This window comes from Rutidosis leptorrhynchoides, chromosome 2 (assembly GCF_046630445.1).
Source record: "Rutidosis leptorrhynchoides isolate AG116_Rl617_1_P2 chromosome 2, CSIRO_AGI_Rlap_v1, whole genome shotgun sequence".
In the NCBI taxonomy this organism is placed as follows: Eukaryota; Viridiplantae; Streptophyta; class Magnoliopsida; order Asterales; family Asteraceae; genus Rutidosis; species Rutidosis leptorrhynchoides.
The window spans coordinates 700,951,978-700,957,977 of NC_092334.1; the positions used below are offsets into that span (position 1 = coordinate 700,951,978).

The 6,000-nt window shown below is 35.3% G+C and overlaps 1 pseudogene; it reads left to right on the forward strand.

The window, feature by feature from the left end:
• The first annotated feature begins 3,109 nt into the window (after positions 1 to 3,109).
• On the forward strand, positions 3,110 to 5,464 carry LOC139890416 (cuscuta receptor 1-like; annotated as a pseudogene).
• Positions 5,465 to 6,000: the final 536 nt, after the last annotated feature.

Sequence of the window (6,000 nt, forward strand, 5' to 3'; positions counted from 1 at the left end):
ACCGGACGTCCTCCTCATATCTCACATTCGTGGTATTAGAGTGTTAACAAGTAGATACTACCCAAGGACACTGAAAATAAGACAAAGAAATTCTAAAAAATTACTAATAAGTTATTTAAGTCAGTTTCTGATAAATCCAAACACAATAATGGAGAGTTGACTTGTATGTATATTTATTTATCGTTGCTTTCCTTAATTATATATACTGTCATTGAAAATATGGATGCATGATTGTAGGTTTTGAAGATAAATTAATGTTGAAGAAGTTGAAAGTTTTAAATCTGGCGTATAATTATTTCAATGAAAGCCTTATAACATCTTTAAAGGCTCTTCCATCACTCCAAGTACTAGATCTTAGTTTCAATCCTTTTTCTTCTGAAACATTTCCAGCTCAAGGTACGTATTTTAGTTTTTTTTTTCTTTTTGTTATCGAGATACTCTGCACATATATGGACAACCAATTTACAAAAGCATTCGTGCAAAGTTGCTTCATAGACATTCTCTTTCTTTGTAAATGTTTGGAGTTTTAGTTTGATTTATTGAATGAATCAACGTGTTCCTTTTCAATACAGACTTGGCCTATTTGACTAACCTGGAGAAGTTGGATTTAACGTCTAATGGAATCAAAAGTATACAAGGTAAACAGCCCCTCAAATGCATTTTTAAGGGCGACTCAAACAGTACACCCACTACGACGAATATATACAATTGTCCCATCCCATGACTTGAACCCTCCTCAACCTCATGGTTGGAAAGGCCATCTCGTAACCACTAGACAATGGCCCTTTGGTACGATTTTAATTGTTTTAAATAGGCACAATTATCTGTGGATAGTTGAAAAGATTAAATTGTTGAAATACATCGACCAACTTAATTACACTTGTTCGATTTTATAACTACAGACCTATAAGTTTACTCTCGGGATTCATTCATGAATATTATACTATCATTACAGGTTGCAAGAATTTATCAAGATTAAAAAGGTTAGAGAGTCTATCTTTTGGACGAAACAGTTTCAACAGGAGCGTCATATCGTGCCTAAGTTCCCTCCCATCTCTCAAGATTCTTCATCTTAGGTTTTCTTATTCGTTGGGAACTTCTTTTCCGATGCAAGGCATGTGGTAAACGTCTAAGTTTCATCTTAACTGCCATAACAAATTTGCCTTCTCTAATTATTTCTTTAACTTTTCTGCAGAATTATCTCGTTTCACTCACTTAGAGGAACTCGATTTAAGAGAGTGTGGCCTAGACTCATTCGCATATAATGGTTAGATTATTAATTACAGTATAAATGTCTCAGAAATGTAATTTAACAGCTGTTTTAAATTTCTGATCTATGTCTGTATATAGCAAATACATAGGCTTGACGAGAAAATCTCAATGTTGATGTTATGAGTAAAATTCAATGCATAACTTCTACTCTTGTGGATAAGGCCGTATAACTTTTCATCAATTTTCAAGTATTTTGATTACGAAATACATTGTTTCAGTCGAGGTGTTGTGTATTCTATTTAACTATTCTGACATTACGTTTTAGGCACCATGAGCACCCTGGTGCACTTGAATCTCGATTGGAATAAATTCAATAAAGATGATGTCATACGGGCAATGGCTGCTTTTCCATCCTTAAGATTTTTGTCTTTGCAGCTTAATAATATCAGTGGAACACTGCCTATGGAAGGTAAAATAATTGGTTTTTGTTTCGTTTGCCTACATATTTTATTACTGATTTAAGAAATTCAGTATGATCAAGTAGTTACCAACTCATTTGAAGGCTCCAACTGGTGCTGCAAAATCTAATCCAGTTTCAGCTTTTCATAAGACATGACTATATTGGTTTAATTGGTTTTTTAAAAGTTTGGTTTAATTTATATTTAATGGTTGATTAGCATTTTGTAATATGTTAGTTTTATTATTTATTATTTATTTAAGTCAGCGAGCATTGAATTGGTATTATAAGTTGACTAGTTCTCATGCACATAAAGGTGTGAAATGTGCGTAAATGAGATGTGGTGATAGTGGGCTACCGATTTCAAGTAGGAAAGTAGGGAAATGGGTGTACGTGTACAGTTTTTTTGGAGATATGGTTTGTTCTCTGTTTTCTACTCCGTATTATTTAACAACACATACTGTAATCAATGAAATGGAAGTAAAAACAAGATGTAGTTCTATGTGTTCATTTTATCTTTTTTTTTTTCTTTTTCTTGCATACAATATAAACACAATTTACTTTTTGTTACTCCGTAGTAGTTTAATTATTGATAAGTTACGGACCTGTGTCCCAACAGACTATTCAGAATCCTCTTATTAGAGTTTTTGTGTCTTGATTACTAGCTAACACATATTTAATCTGCTTTTGGAATTAATCTAGCTTTGGCATCTTTACGCCATCTGGAGGTCTTAGATATGAGTTGGAATCATTTAGTTGGGAGCATCCCATCTGCAATACGTACATTATCTTCGTTTGAGGTTGTCTCGTTTGCTAACAATCAGCTCAACGGCTCATTACCAGATGATGGTAACTTCTCTAAAAAGCATACTCTTAATGTATTTGAATAATTGAAAATTCCGCATAATGTAAATACTCACAAGGATGACTGTAATTTTCCCAATTGAGTGCAGGGTTGCAGGGACGGAGCTTGAAGCAAAACACGAGGGTGGCCGACTTTTATGCATATATATAAAATTCATTAAATAAAAAAATGCGCTACAGATCAGTACATAATTATTCTAGTTATTTAAATTAAACATGTAGTTAATCAGTATATTAATTCAAAGTATAAACGTTGTAATATAAAGTTTCTAATTCAAAGCATAACCATTCAAAATTATAATAAAATTATTTATAACCAAAGTTTAAACTTAAATTAATTAATAAAAGAATAAAGTAATTAAAGACTATAACTGAATTCAAAGTAGAAACAAACATATCAGGTATAACAAATGTAGGATGTACGGTAGTTATTAAATGTAACAGTACATGAGCAGGAAAGTGAAATTAAAAACAACTAAAACCCTCTAAGTCGGATAAGGAATGGGATGACCAACTATATACTTTTTCATATTCAGCACACATATACATTATAAAATTGCTATATAGGACAAAATTATGTGGGGTGGCCGGGGCCCTCCCTTGCCCCTAGCATCCTTCGTCCCTGCAGGGTTGTGCCGATTGAAGAACCTCCTAGAGCTGGATCTTAGTGAAAACCAGTTTAGTGGAAACCTTTCAGAGTGTTTGATCAGTCTAACATCTCTTAAACTCTTTGATATTTCTTCAAACCAACTCACAGGAACACTTCCCCCATCATTGTTTGCTAATCTCACATCTCTTGAATATGTTGATTTTAGTCATAATCAATTTGAAGGCTCGTTATCATTTAGCTCTTTCTCCGATCATACAAAGCTAGAAGTGGTCGAATTCACAAGTGACAACGGCAAATTTGAGGTTGAAACCGAGGAGCCTATAGGATGGGTTCCGATGTTTTAGTTGAAAGCTCTTGTGCTATCTAATTGCAATGTAAACAGGCTTAAGGGAAGGGTTCTTCCCAGTTTTCTTCTTCATCAGCGTACGTTACAAGTACTAGACCTGTCGCACAATTCACTGGAGATGCAATTTCCGAATTGGTTATTTAATACTAATGCAGATCTGGAATTTGTTAGTTTACGGAACAACTCAGTTTCTGGTCCTATTCGTATGCCGTGGTATAGGAATACTAAAACATGGTCTTTAGATATGTCAGATAATCAAATAACTAACTGGTACTATACCTCATAATATAGGAGATATTTTTCCGTATATATTTCACTTGAACTTGTCTCGAAATTCTTTGAACGGCCCTCTACCTTGGTCAATGGGCGATTTGAGTGAAATACAAATGTTGGATTTATCCAACAACAATTTATCAGGAGAAGTGCCGGAGATATTGCTTTCTAACTGTCGACAGTTAATGGTTTTACGGCTGTCTAATAACAATTTGCACGGTGAAGTACTTTCAAGAAAATTTAATGCAAGTAAGTGGCGAGAGATTCTGTTGTTAGACAATAACCGGTTTACAGGGGTGCTCACAAAAGAGATTACTACTGAAGGTGATTATTTAAAGATGTTGGATATAAGTGGCAACTTATTTTCAGGTGTGATTCCAGGATGGATAACCAATATGACATCCTTAAATGCACTCGTGATACGAGACATGATGTTCGAAGGTCAATTCCCATGTGGGGCGTCTTCAATCTTGTATCTCGATATCTCACAAAATAATTTGTCAGGGTTCGTTCCATCCTGCTTAGGTATGTATGGTTATATGCAGCATCTTCATTTGGATTCAAACAGATTCACTACAACAATACCCAAATCCTTTCGTAATCTGACAAAACTGTTGACTTTGGATATGGGCAATAACAAGCTATCAAGTCACATTCCAGAATTCTTGGGTGAAATCTCAAGTTTAAGAATCCTCCTTTTGAGAAATAATAACTTCTCTGGTTCTATTCCTAAGCGCTTGTGCCAGTTAAGTTATTTGAGGCTCTTAGATCTATCTAGCAACTTCCTTTCTGGTTCAATACCTAATTGCTTACAAAATATCTCTCAAAGTGGCGAACTTGCCTTTTTAAACTCTTTAGCTGAAGTGATGTCAAGGCACACAAATTATCAGTATGAAAGTGTTCTAATGAAGTACACAAATATATATGGACAGGATGAACTCTATGAAAAGCAAGATGAAGTTCAGTTCCTAACAAAAAGCAGGGTTGACTCCTACAAAGGTGGGATCCTTGATTACATGTCAGGGTTGGATTTATCATGCAACAATCTAACCGGTGAAATCCCAAAAGAACTTGGAATGTTGGTTCACATTCATGCGCTTAACTTGTCTCATAATCAGCTCACGGGGCCCATACCAAGTTCTTTCTCGAATCTAGCAGACATAGAGAGTTTGGATATTTCATCAAACCATTTGAGTGGTAAAGTTCCATCGGAATTGATTGGGTTGTATTCTCTGTCCACTTTCATTGTTGCTAACAACAATCTGTCAGGTAGCCTCCCGCAAGTGAACCAGTTTGCGACGTTTACTGCTGATAGTTACAAGGGCAATCCGTTTCTTTGTGGACCACCATTAGCCAAGAGTTGTGCACCTGCTAAAACAAATTCGACGTTAATGATGGCGCCTGAAGAAAATGAAGAAAAATGGTATGATGTGGATATGGTTTTCTTTCGTGCAAGTTTGGTCTCCACATGGTTTGTGTTCTTGATGGGATTTTTTGGGATTCTTTACGTAAATCATAATTGGCGTAGGAGGTGGTTTGTTTTTGTTGAAGAATGTTTGTATACATGTTATTACTTCCTTTCTGTTTGTACTAGTGATTATTGTATAATAATGGCTGTTCAATAAAAATAATAGTAATTACTGTTGTAAAAGACAGAATAATGAGCCATGCAGTTGAGGTTCTTGCGAACCGTTATGCATCATTTCATGTACCAAAAACCTAGTCTCACTGTTCTTTTATCTTTTTGATGTTGAAGTCTGCTTAAACAGTTTATCTCACGCTGCAAACAAAACACATAATTGGTAACAATTCATACTGGAGGTTGTAAGATGGGCGGGTGAGATTATGGGTCAAAATAAAATCGGGTCGAAACTACTTATAATGGATCAAAAGGTCGCGCGACTGGGTTGGGTTGACCCACTAACACTTTTTTTTATCCATTTCTAAAGCTAAAATGATGTGTTCAACAACAACAACAAAACCCAATACCACATTAGTGGTGTATGGGGGAGGTGAGATGTAGACAATCCTTCCCCTATCCGAGAATAAAGACAAGTCATTTCTCCACTCAGAGTAAAAACACTCTCAAAAGTAGATAAAGTCATCCCTCTCTCCATTCGACGGATAGAGAGATTGCTTCCGAGTGGACCTTCGGCCAATAAGTAGGAAAAATGACGTGTTATTTTTGAATAAAAATGACATGATACGGGTCAAATCGGGCTCATTAATAGTTAAATG